This window comes from Thermobia domestica, chromosome 12 (genome assembly GCF_964235325.1).
Source record: "Thermobia domestica chromosome 12, izTheDome1.hap1.1, whole genome shotgun sequence".
Classification (NCBI taxonomy): domain Eukaryota; kingdom Metazoa; phylum Arthropoda; class Insecta; order Zygentoma; family Lepismatidae; genus Thermobia; species Thermobia domestica.
Genome location: NC_137465.1, coordinates 146,864,693 through 146,886,462, shown reverse-complemented (window position 1 = coordinate 146,886,462; position 21,770 = coordinate 146,864,693). Strand labels below are relative to the sequence as shown.

Sequence of the window (21,770 nt, the reverse complement as noted above, 5' to 3'; positions counted from 1 at the left end):
TTTTCAACTTCATAAGTATTTTGGACATCGTCAAAAAAAGTATGGTAACGGTCTTACCCCCCCCCCCCCAATGTTGAAGACAGATTTGCGCCGCTGGTTCTACTCACATCTTTGTAAATAGGGCGCAACCAATCCTTTAATTCAGGGATCATTTCAGGTTGTTTCGGGTACTTTTGTTCATATTGTGGTCAAAATAGTTCCGAAATAATTAACACTACAGTACTTACGTTAAGCAATTTTTTTGTAAAAGAAAAAGTGCAGAATAATTAAAAGACCCCAAAGGACAAATATAACAAACATCTTCTTCGCCTTTATTCACGCAATCTATAGCTAATCTTGTTGCTATCGGTAATGATGTATTACGTGTGTTTCTCAACGGAAACTCTGCGAACTAAAGGACATCAAGTTTGTAGTTGTTCTTCGTTAGAGGGCAAGGGTAACATAACAATGCAGGATTGTGGGGCAGTGAGTATGCTGTATTTCCAAACTCTTCATCAGTTGCGCTGATTAAAACAAACAAACAGAAAAAAAGAACGTAAAAACTGTTTTGAACTAATAATGCTTCTCTACAGATGAACATTTTGTTTGGAGCAAAAAGTCGCTAAATGTGTAAGTAGGTAAATCGTCATTTAAAAATCACCCAAAAAAGTCTCCAATCGGAAAAAAATATTTTTTGTCGCTATCGTAGGGCGACCATACGTCCCGTTTTGACCGGGACAGTCCCGTTTTAGTGGCGTGTCCCGGCCGTCCCGTCAGTAGATGGAAAAAGTAGTATTCGTCCCGTTCTATGTAAATGAAAGAAGTAAATAACAAACCCAGTATCTTTACTCCTTTTAAAAGTATTAATAATTAATAATAACAAAGAGGCAAAAATTGAACTGAAATTCCCTATATTAAACATACTCTATAGTTCGCAGTACTGCTCGAAAGGCAGCAGAGGTTTTAGCAGTTGGTTGTGTGTTGAACAAATTTCAACGTGTCTTTCCTTTTTCATAAGTACCCGCTCTGTAACAAAGAGAGAGAGGAGGAAATCTGATATCAAGGCACTGATAAGAACAAAGGTAGATCTAAAAGTCTAGGGTTGCAAGAACCTGTCCCGTTTTTAACTGAAAATTTTATGGTCAACCTACGCTATCGTTGAGGTCGAATTCCCCTTATTTAGCGACTTTACCCAAAATTGGCAACATTGACCCCCACCGAACAACCAGGGTTGAATTCAGGGGGTAGCCCGGGGGGAATCTCCCCCCCGAAGAAAATTCATTCCCCCCCGGAGAAACTCCCAAAATTTCAGTCACAAAATGTAGAAATTACTTCACCCAATTATTTGCTTTTCTGTCCGTGTACGTGCAGACGAAATCCGATCTCTCAATATACATATAAATGACGCAGACCCATTCTATATAAATGTTAACATGTAACATCTAAGATAGAATACCAAATAGTGAATAAAACTTGTATTTCTTAACGCTATGACTGAGTTTGGCAGAACATGAAATTGTTAACTGTTGAAGAAAGGTTTGTATTTTAGTAGGTACTATACTCTCGCCCTATATTATATATTAGTAGGTAGCACTAGCACAGGTTGAGATACGAAAGGAAAGATAGGGAAGATCTTTCGATCATTCCATATAATCTCTCATGTCAGCAGACTTCAGTTCTTGAAAATATACAGTTCCTACATTATTTGAAATAGGGCGCCTAAATCCCATTTCTCGCATCGGAAGTAACAGACGTAAATGTGTTTTACGATTGTTAAAGTAAACACATCTTTCTTTAATTAAAAATAATTCAGTTAAAGGGTGAGATTCAGTGGGCGTCATTTAGAGGGATCAGGGAGGAACAGTTATCCCTCCTTGATTAGAGACTTATATAGAATTTATCAATATGATAATAGTATATAAGTGAAAGATTGCTATTGAAGGTGGCCAAGATCCTGCTCAGTGCCGTTCCATGGGGGAGGGGCAAGCGGGGCGACGGCCCCGGGCGCCGAAGTAAGGGGTGAAAAATTCGGGAGGGAAAAAGAAAAGAAAAGAAGGAAAGAAAAACAGAGGAATGAAATACATGTGGACATATATAAAATGAAAGGAAAAAAGTAATGAAAAGTGCTCAAAATCAAGGAAAAGCAGGGTTTACTTTTTAAAATTTTCCCACCTTTGGCGGCTGGTCTGTCGACCTCACTCATATATACGGGGATGCCGTCGTATACTCTCGCGCCAAGCGCTGATTTTCCACGACACGGCACTAATCCTACTGAAGATTTCGTCAACTAAACTATTGATGTATATGCAGTGAAGAAACCAAGGCTAATATGTTTGATTTAGAATCAGAAGTGTGAGAAAGAATGATAACTTTTTATTAAGATATTCCTAAGTATGTTTGTTTTAGGAGAAAAAATATTTCAGTTAATTTAAATCTTTTTAAAAATTTTTACATTAGTAACAAACAGTAATTACTGAATATAGGAAATAATAAAAATAGTTACTGTAAATAGCAGTTAAAGTTTAGTGTAAACTATTTTTGCCAGTCTTTATTTAATGTTTTAGATGAAATCAAACGATTGTTTTCTTAAAATTATAATCTCATTGAATATTTATCAGCAATTAGTCTCAATATTAGGTAAGATGTGTATGTGAATGGAATTGTTAAATATGCTGCTTTCTTGAAAAAAATACAGAAAAATAACCCTCCCCCGAGCAGTTGACATTCCCCCCCGGGTGTAAATGTCTGAATTCAACACTGCGAACAACACCCCGTTATCTTTAGCCTAGCCAGCATAATAGTGGGACGTAAAACTTAAAGATTTCATTTCGAACAACACTCCCAGAAACCTATTGTTATACCATTCCCAAAACACCCTTTTGTACAGTTCTCCCTATTCGAAAAAAAAATTGTAAATAGCAGTGTTCATACATAAATATGGAACTCAATTTCCCTGAATTTTCCAGGTTTTCCAGGTATTAATTTTTCAATTTCCAGGTCTAGTGGAAGAAACTAATAGTACGAGAACACATAAATTTTAAGAATACTATATTTATATATTTGAGAATGGCCACCCTTCTCCCCAATGAACGATTGCAATTAAATATTGAGTCACAAGAAAATAAATAATTAAAATAAATAAAATTTAAGTTGAAAAATATGAAGTTGAGAAACCTACTAAGGGAATTATATAATACTTTTGTTCCATACTTGAATACATTCAAAATATACAAAAATATTGGCTTGGGGAAGAAAAAAGGGCCCGCGAGATTTTAACTGATTCTTATAGTACTCGACAACAGAAATAAATTACTGAAAGAATTTTCAAAATCGGCGCAGGTAAACATGCAGAAAATCGCATTTTCATGTACCGGTTCAAAATGGGGAAGAAAAGACGACCGCGAGATTTTAATTGATTCTTGTACACGACGAGAGAAATCGATTAGTGAAGGAATTTTCAAAATCGGCGCAGGCAAACATGGAGAAAATGGCATTTTCATGTACCGGTTCAAAATGGGGAAGGAAAAAGGTTCCGCGAGATTTTAACTGATTCTTGTAGTACTCGTCGAGAGAAATCGATTAGTGAAGGAATTTTCAAAATCGGCGCAGGCAAACATGGAGAAAATGGCATTTTCATGTACCGGTTCAAAATGGAGAAGGAAAAAGGTTCCGCGAGATTTTAACTGATTCTTGTAGTACTCGTCGACAGAAATCGATTAGTGAAGGAATTTTCAAAATCGGCGCAGGCAAACATAGAGAAAATCTCATTTTTATGTTCCGGTTCAAAATGGGGAATGAAAAAGAACCGCGAGATTTTAACTGATTCTTGTAGTACTCGGCGCGGTGGCTCAGTGGTAGAGTGTTAACCTCCGGTGTTTGGGGTCCCTGGTTCGATCCCAACTCGCGCCGTGTGGACTTTGTAGTGGACAAACACCGTGCTCGTGGGTTTTCTCGGGGTTCTCCCGTTTCCTCCCACTTTCTTCATTCCACCATTTCACTCATTTCTCATTATCTCCGTCTCCTGTAGCCTAACCGGCATAATCGTGGGACGTTAAACTTAAAGATTTCATTTTTTATTAATCTCTGTATTTTAAAGTGTATTCTCAAGCTTAAGGTGATGTATAATTAAATTTTGAATTCAGTTAACTTATTTTGTTTCTCAGATTGTTTTTAAAATGTATGTACAAACGTTTATTTTCATTCTTGAGAGTTTAAAGTGACGTATAGTTATTAAACATAGTATTTAATATTGTACTCTTAACGTGGAAGTGATATACAGTTAACTTTTGAATTCAGTTAACATTTTTCTCTCTGAAATTGCTTTAAAAAGTATGTAAAAACGTTTTTATTTTATTTCTTGAGTGCTAAAAGTGATGCAAAGTTATTAAGCTTACTACTTTATATTGTATTCTTAACCCTAAACTGACACACAGTGCGTTTTTGAATAAATTATGTCAAGTTATTTGAGTGACGAACACTGGTAGAAAATCCTGACTACTACTGGAACATTTTGATTTTAAGGTGACGACTACTGGTGCAAGGATTTTAAAATATTGTTTTTCCTCCAACGGCTACTCCTTTTTTAATTCTAACTACATGGTCATTATAGGAAGGATCAGTGAGTCTTTCCTACTATGGTACAGCTCCGACAGATTCACGATGCTCAGAGAAGAGACAAAATAGTATGTTTTCAACCTTAAAGTGAGAACCACTGGCGTTTTTACCCTGCTATGCAAAAGTAAGTGAGTACTCCAATGGAGTTCCAATGCGGTACTTAATTTCTGCGTTTTAGATATATGGAAATACATGTCTCTAAAATGTAAAGAACTGATTTTTTTTTTTACTGAAAACTGCAATTCGGTAAGCCTTATGGATACCGAGGTATGGAAAAATAAACTATAGGTATGTGGGGCTTGCATACTTGACGCTACAATTCGGAAATTGAATTAAAATATGACTAACGGCTATCAAGATGTTGTCAAATAAAGGGAGGACCAACACAGTTAAGGGGTTTCGTGTTAGATGCTAAAATTTCCGAAATCGGTCATGGAAAGTTAATAAACACCAGTAGCAATTTCATCTTAAAGTAATTAGATATCTTCATGGAGTGTTAGAACATCATGGAGTCTACCAAAATTAAATTTTAAAAGCTTTTGAAAATATAATCTGACATTTGTAAACAGTATTTGAAATATGTGTTTACCCAAAACTTCCAGCTAGTACATCTAACATCTGGAGAAACACTGTGAAATAAAAGCGTACGAGATCTTGAAATTTCGGAAACAATTATTGGTGGCAACAAAATTAAATAAGATGGTACTTCTATGGGTTAAATGAGTACCTCAGTACAATTTCGATCGAAAGATTAGTTCAGTCCTAGGTTTTCTTCAGGCAATTCCAAGGGTTCATCGAGCTGTGCAAAAGAATGAAAATTCGCTGTCAATATCTAAGATAGTAACCAAGATATAAGGAATTATATATTTTATGACGTAAAAATAGAGATCTTTACGGATTTGTACTTTTGGCTCTTTCCTATAAGAAAAAAAATTCAGAAAACTACTGTATATACCTTAATAGACAATTCAGTGGGCGGGGACACAGTAGCTTAGTGGTAGGGTATTTAACTAATCTTTTTTTGCAGAAACTATTGGAGTATTCACTTAACCTGTAGAGATACGATCATACTTAACTCCCTATTTAATTTTAAAATTAAATAAAAGGAAATATTTCAGTGTAGCGACCCACGATTATGCATTTTAGTCTCAAGGAGATTATGATTAAAGCAAGTGACTGTTGTTGACATAATTGATGGAATGCAAAGGTGGGAGGAAAGAGAGTACCCCGAGAAAACCCACGAATACGATGTGCACTACAAACTGACTTGACCGTGGATCGAACCAAGAACCCAATACACTAGAGGTAAGCACTCTACCCCTAAGCCATCGTGCCCTCGCCCATTTAATTGTCTATTAAGGTATATACGGTTGTTTTCTGAAATTTCTTCTTCTTACAGCAAATACTCAAAAGTACAAATCCATGTGGGTCTCTATTTTTACGACGTCATAAAATGCATAATTCCTTATATCTCGCTTGCTATATTAGATATTGACAAAAAATGTTCACTTTATTTCAGAGCCCGATGAACGCTTGGAATTGTCCAAAGAAAATTTAGAGCTGAATTAATCTTTCGATCGAAATTGTACTGACGAGTCTGAGGTACTCACTTAATCCATATAAGTACCATCTTATTTAACTTTTGTTAGGATCAATAATTGTTTTCTGAAATTTCAAGATCTAATACGCTTTTATTGTATGGTGTCTCTCTAGCTGCTAGATGTACTAGCTGGAACTTTTAGGTAAATACATATTTCTAATACTCTTTACAAATGTCAAAATATATTTTACAAAACTTTTAAAATTTAATCTTGGTAGACCCCATGATGTTCTTAAACTCCATGGAAATACCTAATTATTTTAAGATGAAATTGCTACTGATGCTTATTAACTTTACATGACCGGTTTCGGAAATTTTACCACCTAACACGAAAACCCCATAACTATATGGATCCTCCCTTTATTTGACAATATCTTGATAGTCATATTTTAATTAATTTTCTAAATTGTACTGTCTAATATGCAAGCTCCACGTACCTATGGTGTCGCTTTTTATTTCACCATATTTCGGTAACTGTTAGGCGTACCGACTTGCGGTTTCGGTAAACACACACCTCTAACGTTCTTTAAAACGTTATTAAGACATATTTTAGAATATTTAGAAATGAGAGTTCTGGGAATATCATGGTACCCGAAAACCCCCATCAGGGCGTGTGTGTAGTGTATTTAATTGAAACTACTTTTGAGGTTGTTGTAAGCCCTCGTAATTACGTTTCCGAAACTGCACCATCTAGTACGCAAACTCCACAGTTCTGTAGTGTCGCTCTTTATTTTCCCATATCTCGATATCCATAAGGCTTACCGAGTTGAGGTTTTCGGTAAACAGATGTCAGTTCCTTACATTTTAGAGACATATATTTTCATATATCTAAAAAATACAGACATTAGGTACCCCATGGTAGCCCGAACACCATTGAGGTACCCACTTACTTTTGAATGGTAATACATTTTGAGTTGTTGTTCAGCATCAATAAACACTTCATAGTTTTTCTACGTGCAACGCAAAAGTCCATACCTGACCGAACAGATTTTGTCCATTTAATCTCAAAAATGTTAAGATACTTTGTATTGTTAAGTACAACCAAATTAAGCACACTGAATATAACATTTTAAATATTTTCTGATTTTTGTTGCAGGTATTTCGTGCATCAAACCAGGATTCTGCTTGAAAGACAGTCAAAAGAAGCAGTGTAGGTTGTGGCTAAAAGTACGCCCTTTCTGAAGACAGACTCAGTTGTACTTACATTATTTTGTACGAATATATAACCCTAATAAAGATACTGTACTACAAATTATTTCTTTCTTCCATAAATTATAATAAAATATTATCTCTGTTTAAAGAAAATGATTGTTAATGTTAAGTCATTTTAATTCTTTTTCTCTGTAATAAGAACATTATCCCTAGCAATATTTTTTATCTTTGTGCTATTGTGATTGGATGAAGTAAAATTCTATACGAAGCACTATTATTTCAGACATGCATTAATAACTAATGTATTGTTCTGTATGTAAGACAATGTGTATACTGAACATGTCTAGCGAAGGTGTTGTTTTAATACAGAATCTATAACTCAGCTTTTCAGTAGTCAACTTTATTGGGAATCCGAAGAAAGAAGTTAAAAAAAAAAATGTTGGACTTACCAGCGTGTGTGTGTTCGAATTCTGGACTAATCCAAATTATCCAGAGAAATCATTATATATTTCTTTGTTGCTATTTCAGATGTATCCTTTATCCAAGTCGTATGAAACGGAGACTTCATACATCGCTATACTTTGTATGAACTATGTTCCGTATTTACTTAATCACTTTGTAACTTTCTCTAGTGTTGACAAGGCCGCAGGTGTCAATCGAATAGTTTAGTGTTTCACTTATGTCACCTTGTGACTAAGGTACGTCCTGTCGGTATATATATGGTACTGGGTTCAATTAGCGATAAAATACATTTTTAGCGTTAAACAAATGCAAAAATCTACACGAAATGAGATACCGTGATCTCTGACTTACGGATAACACCAAGCAACTAATGGTACTGAGTGTGATTGAGTTTACTAATTACTATTTGGCTAAAATCAGTGTTCCTTTATCTATAGTTCTTTTCGTGCTTTGAATTGCAAAGTTTGAAATAACCGTTTTAAATTATTGTGTATATATATCTTCCGAGTAATTCTGAGAATCATTGCTCTTTCTTTAAGCAATGTATGAGACTGTTAAATTGCTCTTTCCTTAAAATGTTGCACTAAGAAGGATGCATCCAGGAAAGTCCAAATTTGCAGAATGTCTATAGCAGGGAAGAATAAATATGTTTAGTCGATGGCTGCACAACGCCTCCGCTGTCACCACGTTGTCACACAGCGAATACAGCGAACGTTTAAGAGTATTCTGCACTTACTATTAGGTATCGGCCTGGGAACTTTGGCGCATCTACCCAGTCTCCTTCTTGGTGTTTCATTTTTAATGGCGAGTACTGAGTAGGAATCATATTGTAAGCGAATACGTTTCCGGCTGACACCACACTTTTAATTATTGCGACATTTAAAAAAAAAAAGACATACCTGTTAATTAAAATGTACAGAGAAGTTATTTCTGGAAAATTCTATTCAGGCCTCTTGTGGTAACAACTGCACTTTAGTAGAAGATACTATTAAGGAAAAGAATGAGGTAAAATAATCTTTATATCGTACAAGCAATGGATGATAACAGCTTAATAAATGATTGTACGTAAATCTTGTTTGAGTTTGAATATAGGATTGTATAAGGCTGTGCATTTTGCATTATTATTGAGGTGCTGCAACTAACTAACTGCAAACCATATGATAAATTCTTACAGTAATATATCACATATTGATTTACTCTGTATGGAAACGAAAATAGTTTAATATATGGTTAACCTCCTTTGTGCCAGGGGCGGAAGAGGAAACTTTCTTATTTTATATATAAATAAACCCATCCATAACAAGTTTGGAGCTCTTAAAAGTAGCAGTATTACCGCCGACCGCCCCCCCAGAAGTCCGTCCTGGATCCGCCCCTGCTTTGTGCCCATAATTTTAAAATTAACGCTTGTGTCACTTTTCAACACTTGACTTTGCAGTAGCTTTCCAACGAATTAGCAGGAAGCCCAAACTTATAGGACACCCTGCAGGTAAATACATTTCTTTGGACAGTTTCACTGCTCCAAACTAAGATTTGAAAAGTGTAGTATTGTTAATTTTATTATTATTGGCACAAAGGAGATCAACCATATTTTAAGCTATTTTTGTTTTCATACAGAGTAAAACAATATTTGACAACATTACAGTAAGAATGTATCATGCACTTTGCAGTATGTTGCAGCACTTTAATAATGGTGCACTATACGTACACTCTAGATCCTGCATATGTCCGATCCATACATTACAAGAAGGCAATACGTATTCGATACAGGTAAAATCTGTATATTTCATATGGACAACCTATTAGCTATATACATCCAATCTATACATTACATATGGCCAACCTGTACGCGACATACGTATAATCTATATGCTGCATGCAGACAGTCTGTAAGCTACATATATGCACTCTGTATGGTGCATACGGATATTCTGTATGCTGTATCTGGACAAGCTGTGTGCGACATAAGGAAAATCTGTATAATACATACGTACAATACGTATACTGTATCTAGTCGTACGTATGGGGCACAAGTACAATATAGATGCTGTCTCGGGGTTGAACGCAAGAAACATACGTACAGAACGTATATTGCATACTTCTTGAAATCATGCTCCGTCCTGATAGTCAGTGTATGTCGTCATTATTAACCCACATGCTACATACGACCCTGACGTCACAAAGCTAGATATTACCTCCGTATATACTTGTTACTGCAGATAACGTCACACGAATGACGTCATTGCACTTGTGCAGACAGTACGTATAATACATACTTTTTCAGCTATACGTTTGCTGCAGGATGTTATATACGGTTGTACGTTAAGTCCAGAAACTACAGGAATTACGAATGTAACCTACGTTTTTAAGTATGCCACCTACATTTTTTTTTCTCAGTGTATTCTGGATTTAACATTTATTTATTTATTTTTTAAGAAAAAAGTTAGTTACTTGGCTTGAGCTTTTTGTGTTTTGGCTACAGACAACTACTTAAAAATATTGATTCTTGAGTAGCATTACGCTAATTTTTAACACGTACAGTTCGGCTTCAATACTCATTAGTAGCCTAGATTGTTTACAAGTTAACAACTAAGAATAGCCAATTCCGGAATCCGGAAAGTAAAATCGGAAAAAACCCGAAATGCGGAAAAATTATGAATTTCGGATTTTTCCGAATTCCAGGAAGTGATATTTTCGATTCCGGAAAATAAATTTTCGAGATTCCGGATTCAGGAAAAAAATTTGGCCTTCCTATTAACAACAGATAAATACTTTGCAGTTATCATCCAAAAAACTTAATACAAAGCGTAACGTTCTACGATTGTACTGAAACGAAGGGAAACGGTGATAATGAGAGATGATAACGGTGAAATGTCAAAAGTGAAACAAAATGGGAGAAGCCTTCGGTGCCAGTGGTCCCGGGTTCGATTCCCTGTGGGAACACTCGGTCAAAAAGTGTAAAACACTTTTTTCAGGCCTGTCATCCTGATTGAGGTTTTCCTTGGTTTTCCTCATTCACACCAGGCAAATGCCGGGATGGTATTTAACTTATAAGTCCAGGCCTCTTCCTTCCTTCCCCACTTCTTTCTTCCTTCCATTTCCCGGATAGTGTGCTCGCCCAGGGACATCAGCCGTCATACGAGACGGGCTAAATGGCCATAGATGTCGAAAGCCCAGAAATGTAAATTCTAAATCCCGAAACGAGAGAAGCCCTAGCAAATCAACACACACGGTATTTGTCCACCACAAAGCCTACTGGGGGGGGGGGGTAGGGATTGAATCAGGGATCCCACGTGCCAAAGATGAGTGCTCTACCCTGAAGGGCTGAATTCACTGCTCATTCTCGGCTGCTTTTAATCTCAAGCACTAGGGATTATGGAAAGAGTCAAAGAAAATGTACACTATATTATATCAAAACCGAATTAATCTTAGAAAATGTATCGTGGAACTCTAAAAGAAATTCTGAGGGGAAGGGGCAGTAAGAGAGAAGATCCATTTCTCTTTATTGAGTTTTACTTCTTGCAGAGGTGATCGTGAAACCTCAAAGAAACCACAATACATATTACGTCAGATTCTAACACTTTTTAAGCAAAATTAACGTGCAGCATATTTTTGAAATGGATGTGTGTGAGAGAGTTAATTCACACTTTCATTCTTAGCAGATTTTAACACCAAGTTGGAGGAACATTCACAACGTCCTATATATATATATATATAAATATATACACTAAGCTTCGTCATAATAAATTTTTTTACGTAGTTTATATTGGAAACTTGTCTTACATTTACATGTGTAAAGTTGCGACGTAGGGTAAATTTTACCCCCTTTACCCCTTTTATACTTGATGAATTGCAATCCCAAACAATAAGATTGTTTATGAAAGGGGAAAGAAGGTATATACCAAGTTCCATCAAAATCGGATAGGTTTTACGAGTGTTATCGTGAAGTCGATGGACGGACAAAGACTCACAAGTCGAATAATAGAAGCTTCGCTAACGCTCGTTTCAATTAGTTATAAATAGGGGCGAATTGATCGTTGGTTCTATAGTACCATAGCTTCCCCATAAATCGGCCGCCTATGCATATCAGCCTATACCGGGTGGATCAAAAGTCCGGGGTCATTAGTCAGCTCCGTTCTGAATGAAAATACTAAAAAATGGAAACAGTAGAAAGTTGTTGGAAGTAGGCGGATTTCAATATAAAATGGTACTATTTTTCAATCGCAGCAGGTCTTTAGAACTCATTAAGATGCTCTATGTTAAATTTAAAAGCAACGTTGCCAGGTCAGCAAACTGTTCGCTTGGGATTGTTGGTGTTGTTGGGAAACCGATTTCAGGTATTCACCTCACACAACAATGTGCATGTTAACCTTGTCATTTTTGCGTATCCTTACGTTTCGTTCGAAAAGGCTGCTAAATCTTAAACGTTACATTTTCATTGAACATAGGGTGCCTTATCGGTATGATAGATTGAAAACCATCTATTAAAAAAAATTAAAAACCACCTATTTTTGGATCGAAAGATCCAATATATTTCAGGCACAAATTTTCTTGTAGGCCTTGTATCTCGAGAACTACATATAGTGTAGCCAAACCAAAACTAACAATTTACTCAGAATGATGTGCTTATTCCGCAAAAAATACGAAAACTTAATTTAGAGGCCGTTCAAAAATTTTGTGGTCCCTGACCCAAAAAATTCAATATATTTCATTGAATCAAACATTTTCTTGTACGCCTTATATGTGGGAGAACTCCTATAGTGTAGCCAAACCAAAACTAACAATTTACTCAGTATGATGTGCTTATTCCGTAAAAAATATGAAAACTCGAATTAGCAGCCGTTCCAAACTTTTGTAGCCTCTGATCGAAAAACTAATTCGTGGCCAAATCCCAATCTTTTGTTGCATTTTTTTAATCATTCGTAAAATTCTTGGCCAAGATCGCAATCTTTTGATCCATTTTTTTAGATCATTCCTAAAATTCTTGTTGATTGAATACATCTATCGTTGATTAAAAAGAATCTATTTTTATTGAAAATCACCTATTTTTGATTATAAAACACGTATTTTTGATTGAAAACTATCTTTTCTTATTGAAAATCACCTATTTTTGATTGAAAGCTAATTATTTGTGATTGGAAACCACCTATGTCCAATAACGTATTTCTTTTTCCATATTTTCATATTTTTAATAACAGACATATAAAATTTAATAGGAACTTCTATACTCAGGAGATAATTCATCCGGCAAGTGATAGTTGATATTATTCTGTATTTGTTTACTAAATGATGCACACTAATATTATAGTTTCATGTATATAATTTCAAACTTTTGATATAAATGAACAATGCTGATTTATAGCATGAAATGTATTTTCATTGTGGCCACAGTTGTCATATGTATGTATTGAGTATTTTATCTTAAATTCTTATGAAACACGTTGAATCAATTAATGCCGTTCCCCTTCGCAGTGCAATTAAGTGAGAAGCATACACATATTGTGAATAGTTTTGAATTAATACATTATCTGGATATGTTGCATGTCGTCGGCGGCAATTCAAAACCTGCTATGTGCATTTTGCAGGAGAAGCGAAAAACAGTATCCTGGTTAGATTTTTCGCTTTATAAAAGTGATGTTATAAGTAATATTTGATGCTGCACGTAACTGGTACCTTCTCAAGTTACTTGAAAAGGTATCAAGTTACGTGCAGCATCAAATATTACTTATAACATCACTTTTATAAAGCCAAAAAGCTAACCAGGATACTGTTTTTCGCTTCTCCTGCAAAATGCACATAGCAGGTTTTGAATTGCCGCCGACGATGTACTGTATAATATTGGAAATTCTATGATCGGAAATGAATCTGAAGCGAAATAAAATGTGTTGCGCCCGTACACAGGGTATGAGTTATTCATATCAATAGAAGGAAACTATTAGAGATGGATCGCGCTTTGGGAATGTTATTGTTATTATTATTATTATTATTATTATTATTATTATTATTATTATTATTATTATTATTATTATAATTATTATTATTATTATTAAACCAAAGACTTATCAGCACGCTTCCCATTGATCTAATCGGTAGTGAGCGCTCCTTTGGTGCACGGGGAACCGGCATGCCCGTAGTTAGAAGGTGCCAGGGCTCAGCATAGCCTGTGACCATCTTCAGTCTCTCAGTTATTTATTGGTATGTGCAAGGAACAGTCAAGAAGTTCCAGGAATGTTGTTGTAGTTTTGGCATTTGTTGGTGCAATCACAATGAATCTTATACAGTATACTCCTTAAGTTCCCTAAGTATGAATATGACAAGTTTCAACGTGTCATAGTATTCAGTGTACAAGTAGTGTACCTAAGCGGAAGAGGATATATGATCAGTTAGTGCATTGACGCAGTTCGAGCAACGCGCCAACATGAAGTTTTTTTAATATATATATACAAATTGGGGAAATCTGCTTCAGATATCTACCTTAAAGCCTTAAAGTTAGTTTACGGTGACAATGCTTTAAGGAGAAGAGCATCGATACCCGTATCGTCACCGTAGAAGACATCAAAATCAATCCGACGGATGAACTTAGGAAGATACCAAAAGAAGGCTTTCGTCGGTGTTTACAGCAATCGCAGGAGCAAATGTGTGCGTTCCAAAGGTGCCTACTTTGTAGGTGATTAAGTAAATCTGTACTTATATTGTGGTAATAGAATGCTATAATAAAATTCCGGGAACTTTCTGTCTGTCCCTCGTATGTAAAATATAAGGCGAACTGAAGTCACACTCCTCCAGAAATGACCTCGTCTTTCTCTAACCTTGAAAAAAGATATGTGGGCAACCACTGGTAGACAAACAAAGGAATATGCAATAGTGGCTCTTTTCAAACAATTTTTTGGACTATAAGTAGCCTATCCTTAACTATGAATTTAGTGTCACATGAATACTGCTTGTAATATCACTTGCAAGTGACGTTAACTGTTAGTAACAACATAAAGAGTAGTAAAATATAATTGGATTAATATAGAAACTTTCACGTTAACATACTTATAGATGAAATCCTTATTAACAGGTCAGTCACACTAATATGCAAAACCTTAAAGTTACGGTTTGAATAAACATCTAGGCCAGTGGTTCTCAACCGATGTGTCGTGACACGGTGTGTCACAAGGTCCCCTAAGGTGTACGTCGCTAAATTTTAGAGTTTAAAAATCATGAAGAATTTAATTTAAGAATAATTAGTTAATATCGAGACAGACGATACCAGTCAACACTTCCAGCGGCAGCAATAATGCTCAGTGCTACATAGAGTCATTATAAAAACTAACAGGTTTCACTATTATTATTATTATTATTATTATTATTATTATTATTATTATTATTATTATTATTATTATTATTATTATTATTATTATTTATAATAAAAATATTAAACAAGTGTGCCGCGTGGACGTTCAATAAACCGTGTCTTCAGTCAAAAAAGGTTGAGGACCACTGATCTAGGAAAATATATTTAGATATTCCTAACCTTATTATAAAAGCAAGGCGTCTAGATTTATCAGTGGCGCTAATTCTTAATAGCGCACACTCGCGCTAATAGTTTTCAATAGCTGCACTGCCTCGTATCAAACTCTGATAGATGTCGCTAGTGTGCAGGCAATTTGCAACGACCTGAAGGTTCGGAGGGAACAACTAGTAGAAATAAAATAAAATCTGTAGTTTAACAGCACGTGGTCTTCTTCTACACGTTGAAGAGGATAAATGATAAATGGGAATAAATAATAGTAGAAGAATTGGTATGGTGAGGAAGTAGGAGCGAATGGGATTGTCTCGAGTTAACACACACAAATGATGTACACTACAATCTGACGTGGATTGGAATCAAATTAGGGATCACTTGCAGCAGAGATAGGGACTCTGACCACATTCTCCCTATATTAACGTTGGTTGATTTGGAGTTTAAGGTTGATGCAAACTGACATGTTTTGTTGATAGATGTTACTACAATCTTCGTATCTCTCTCATGTATTTTTTACCTTTCACGAAAATTTACAATTTCTCTCACAAATTTCAACCTAGAGATTTCAAATTTTTCGAGATGGAACTTCATAACGTATCGAAGGCAACAATCCGTGCAGATTTTTTTTATTTAGAATTTTCTCGATTGTTGAAAGAGTTCTGTTGTTAAATGTTTGAATATCCATTTCAACAATAAATCCATGCCAACAACGAAGAAAATTCTAAATAAAAAATCGGCACGGATTCTTACTGTCGAAAAGTTATAAAGGTCCTTATATAAAAATTTGAAGTTTGTAGGCTGATATTTGTGAAAGAAATCGTGAAATTTTATGAGAAGTAAAAAATACATGAGAGAGATACGAAGACTGTAGATATCTATTGGCAAAACTTGCCCCTTTAAACCAATCTTAACGTGCAAAACGTTGGAACCAAACCACGTGAACCACAGTGTATCTGTTTTATTGGATACGACTAGTGTTGTCGGCGAGATAAGAAATGAGATTTTTTTCGTCTCGTAAGGAAGTTTTTAAAATAGAAATATCGTCTCAATTCTCCGAAGATTCCTTTCTCGTCTAGTCTCGATCCTCGAAACCCTTTTCTCATCCCCTCTCGAAAATTTTTCTCATTTCGTTTTATAAATTTATGTACAAAATGTATGTTCTGATATTTTTTATAATTTCATCTGGAAGTTATGACAATTCTTCCGTGCCACGGGAGCTTCATGAAAAGAATGGCGTAAAATATTTAAACCATATTTATTATTGGATACTATTGTTTAGTAGCTTTTGTATCTTTAAACTTTGATAAATGCTCTTCATTGTGTTCGTACAGTCACTTTATCGATTAATAGTTTTTTTTTTATAAACCATGTAAGTTGAAAACTGTCTTCGAGATCTAATACTTACTTGCCCACGACACTCGAGAAATTTCTCGTGTCGTCTCTTAAACGAAATGAAAATTGAATTGAATTGAATTGATTTTATGTTTAACGTCCCTTTTCAGCAACGAGGCTATATGAGACGTGGACCTACTGATTAACGTGGAATCCGAACCACATGAGCTCTCGCCGGGAATCAAACCCGGGTTTCCCGCGCCAAGAGATGAAAATTTTCATGATTCTCGTCTCCTCTAGGATTTAAAGATTTACCTCTTGTCTCGTCTAGGAGTTAAAAATTTACCTCTCGTCTAGTCTAGGATTTAAAAACTTACATCTCGTCTCGTCTAGGATTTAAAAATTTACATCTCGTATCGTATAGGATTTTAAAATTTAGCTGTCGTCTCGTCTAGGTTTTAAAAATTTACCTTACGTCTCATATTTTAAAACCAGACGTGAATTTTCTCGGCGAGAATTCGTTTTCCTTTAATCGTTGTTGTTGATCTTTCATCTAAATTAACAGTGCTACTCAATACAAAATTAAATTAGGATACAACAACAAAGGGTAAAATTATTATTATTATTATTATTATTATTATTATTATTATTATTATTATTATTATTATTATTATTATTATTATTTGTTTCTTTTAGTAATGTACTTATAAAACCACTTCCTTCGAGAATAGTCCTAAAATTAATATTGTTGTTATTACAATTTCTTTATCAGTAAAAATGTTTAACACAGATCTGAAGCGAGTATTCTATGAAGTTGATGTCTGTTGAGAATGTGCTTATTATTGTCATAAGTTTCCTTTTATGTACAGGTGAATGGGCTATTAACAACAGGAAGTCCACGTACCATGGTTCATGTGTTCGCGGAAACATTTTTATATACGTATCTCAGGAACGTTTCATGCATTCAAACTAACTATATATATAGTTTTTAGTTCGATTATTATTTGTCCTCTTAGTTTCATACTTCAGAATTATATGATGCTAACTCTGATAAAAGGAAGTAAAGAAAACACACGAAACTTATATTTAAGAACGAATCCAGTGGCGGAGCTATCCCGGGGCCTGGGGGCCTAGGCTCCCAGGTTTTTGAGGGACAAAAATAATTTTAGTTATTTAAAAAAATATTTTTGAAAGTTTATAGTAAAATCATGATATAGTCTGGGTTCTGGCTGCCCCCTGTTTTAACCTTCTAGGACTGCCACTGAATGAATCAAATGCTGGTAGCAGTGGCGTATTTAGGGGGGTTCTTCCGGGCTTAAGCCCCTCCGAAATGTTACTTACTATAGTAAAGTATATGAAATATCTTGCAGAATTTTCACATTTTCAGGCAAAGCCCCCTGCCCCCCGAAAGTTAACAAAGCCCCTCCCGAAACAAAATCGTAAATACGCCACTGGCTGGTAGTATTATATTATACGAGCAAGTTAGTATTATATTATACAAGCACTCCCTCTCACGTTTGAGAGTTTTAAGTTTACTAATATTTTTTGAAGTTTGACCCAAAAGATCTCACATTCGAGGTTAAATTAATGCCAAACAATAATACTTGAGGGTTTATATGCTTTCTCATACTGAAATATACGAGCTTTTAACTTCACAAATATGTTTTAGATTTAACTTCAAGACTTTTAGCCTAGAAAAATGTCTTATTTTTTAACTGCCCCCTCCCCTCCACAAAGTCACAGTATTCAATTCAACTAATGGAAATGTATTATTTGTAAAATCAAACTTCATACATAATCAATTAATTGTTCCATCAATCGAGCATGTTAGTATTTTTCAGTACCTCAAATAGAACACGCATAGTTCGTGACCTTTGACCTTCCTTGATATTGCTGACCTCATTCTTAGTCTCATATCAATCCTACATAGGTCCTTTATCTGTATGTTGAACTACATGTTACTCTATTAAATTATGTTTATGCAGTAAAGTGTTGAATTTTGTGCTATTCAAACAAATATCACAGGCAATCAGGTAAAGGTCAGGTGTCACAATTTTCAATTTAATTAATGAAAATGTTTTCTTTTTAATTAAAATTTTATACATAACCAATTTGTTACTCCACCAGGAGAGAGTGTTGGTATTTTTCAGTAATTGAAATAAGATATACAAATTTCGTGACGTTTGACCTCTTCTGTCACTGGAGATTCGGTTTAAACTAAAGTATGGATTGCCCTTTTGTCTCTACGGTAAAATATTTGATTCTTAATTGAATTATTTTTATACGGTAAGTTGTTGATTATGGTAATTCGAACCAAAAGCACAGATGACCTGATAGAGGTCAAGGGTCACTGTTTTCAGTTCAACTAATGGAGTTATTATTATTATTATTATTATTATTATTATTATTATTATTATTATTATTATTATTATTATTATTATTATTATTATTATTATTTTAGTTCAACACTCGTATATAATCCATTTGTTGCTCCATCAGTCAAGTATGTTGGTATTTTTGTCTACCAAAATAGGACATCTCCTTCATGACCTTTGACCTCTCGGTGACTCAGTGGTAGAGCGCTCACCTTTGGCGCAAGTGGGTTTGTGGTACTTCGATTCCAGCTCCCTGCAAGTAGGTTTGTGGTGGACAAATACTGTGAGTGGATTTTCTCGCAGCTCTCGCGTTTCGTCCAACTTTCTTCCCATTCCATCATTGTCATCCATCTCATCATAATCTTCTCCCTTACCCTCGCTGCATTATTTTAGGACAACAAAAGATAAATACTCGTACCATATATCCAGTGCGTTCCACGAATAACATTAAGGTCCACCTCCTGAAGAAACGAAGGCAGATAGAAACATGAAACCTTTTGGAACCTTCAAGGAACTTAAAAGGCAACATTATGCACACAAGGGGGGATAAAGGGGGTTACTGGGGGTAACTCAAAAATTTTAAATAGTAACCCTCATCGTGTGGTACCTCGTTTGAAAGGTAATCACGAGTAAAGACCACTTGTGAAAATTGTAAATCGCTAGCATGTCCGTAGCCAACATGGCGGCCATCCGTAAAGGACGGTCGAAGTGCGTTCAACGAATAACACTAAAGCTCGTCTCCAGAAGAAACGAAGGCAGATAGAAACATGAAATCTTTTGGAACCTTCAAGGAAGTTAAAAGGCAACATTATGCTGAGAAGGAGAATCCCCACAAGGGGGCTAAAGGGGGTTACTGGGGGTAACTCAAAAATTTTAAATAGCAACCCCCATCGTGTGGTACCTCGTTTGAAAGGTATCACGTGTATTGACCTGTTCTGGAAAGTGCATGTTGATTGCATGTCCGTAGCCAACATGGCTGCCATCCGTAAACTATGATCGAAGAAACATTGCAAACCTGTAAGCAGAGAGTAACATAGTATGATTTGGAACATACCTCATTAATGCAGGAGATGCTCGAAGTGTGCACTGCCCACTTCCTGGCAGTAATGTAAACGTTGGACGAACTCCTCTCGAACACGGGTAAAAGTCATTTCCGGTATAGAATGACAGGCATCAACTATGCGTTGGCGCAACTCCGCAATGCTGTTCGGCTGCGTGCGGAACACTATAGTCTTCAAATAGCCCCAGAGAAAAAAGTCGGATGGAGCAAGGTCTGGCGAACAGTCGCGACGACCAATCCATCGTCGCGGAAACTCACTATCTAAATAGTCACGTACAAGGCGGTGAAAATGGGCAGGACAGCCGTCATGCTGAAAAACGGGCGGAATCTCTCCAAATTCTTGCGGATTCTCTTCCATTGCCTCGACAATCAACGGTGCAATAAAGTCTTGCAGCAGCGCCAGGTACTTCTCACCCGTTAATATTCCATCGATGAAGAGGGGCCCGATTATGTGATTACCTAAGATACCCGCCCAGACATTCAGCGACTCTGGGTGTTGAGTGTTGCCTTCACGAAATACATGAGGGTTTGTGTCACACCAATATCGGCAGTTATGCCTGTTGACCTTGCCATTCAAGTAGAACGTACTCTCATCGCTGAAACACACGTTTGTCAGCACAATGTTCCCACGTGCCAATGCCTCACACATCTGCTCACAAAACTCGATACGCATATCGGGATCATGTTCACTTAACTCCTTGACCATATGTAGTTTGTATGGATGGAAGGTATGTTTTTTTTTAAGATTCTGTATGTCGTTGTGCGTGACACACCACACGTTTGAGCCACAGTTGTTATGGACTGTTGAGGATGCACATTCAGCTCCGCCAACACGTATCTGTGTTTCTTCCGTAGCAACACTAGGATTTCGAGGCTTTGGGGCATTGGTCACACTGCCTGTCTTAAAGAATTTGATTAATAAATGGCGTACAGAAGAAACACTAATTGGGTTGCGCACATTTTGTTCATTGAACAACCGTGCTGTTGCACTGTACGAACGATCCGTAGCACCAAAGAGTAACACAATTTCAATTCTCTGCTCAAGAGACCACATTATGTATGCAATGTAGGATGGTCAAACGCACCAGCACAAACACACGTCTACGTCCTTCAGACCTACTGTTCCGGGTTGTAATGTAGCGCACTGTTGGTCGGAAAAGCACATCTGATAGTGGTACACGAGTAAAGAGAGTAGCTTTGCTAAAGTACGTGTGTCCAACACCAAAGTGCCACCACGGGCAACTCGTCGTCATGAACTACATCTCCTCGTCCGTAAGAGTAGCAGTTCGACAGTAGCGCAATGGTAAAGTGTTGGTTCAGTACACGTGCGGTCCGGGGTTCGAGCCTCGGAGGGTTCAGATTTTTCAATAATAGTTTGGTACTCTCTTTTCTATCGGTTTCAGTTCAATTTGCATGTTTTGTATTTGCAATACTGTTATAGTGTTAGTTGTGTGGTATGTGTATTGTGCAGTCGTTCCAACGTTAGACTTTAGAGTTTGTTGTGGACACGGTCTGGTCTCTATACGCGATTACTTTTCCAGCGAGGTACCACACGATCGGGGTTGCTATTCAAAATTTTTGAGTTACACCCAGTAATCCCCTTTAGCCCCCCTTGTGGGGGATTCTCCTTCTCAGCATAATGTTGCCTTTTAAGTTCCTTATATATAGAGCATGTACTGTAATGCATAA

At 36.2% G+C, this 21,770-nt stretch overlaps 1 long non-coding RNA gene across 1 annotated transcript in view; it reads left to right on the top strand.

Annotated features, from left to right (window-relative positions):
* LOC145665798 (uncharacterized) overlaps positions 1-21,770 on the top strand; it is a 951,267-nt gene that overhangs the window by 142,952 nt on the left and 786,545 nt on the right. The gene's annotated exons all lie outside the window — the stretch shown is intronic.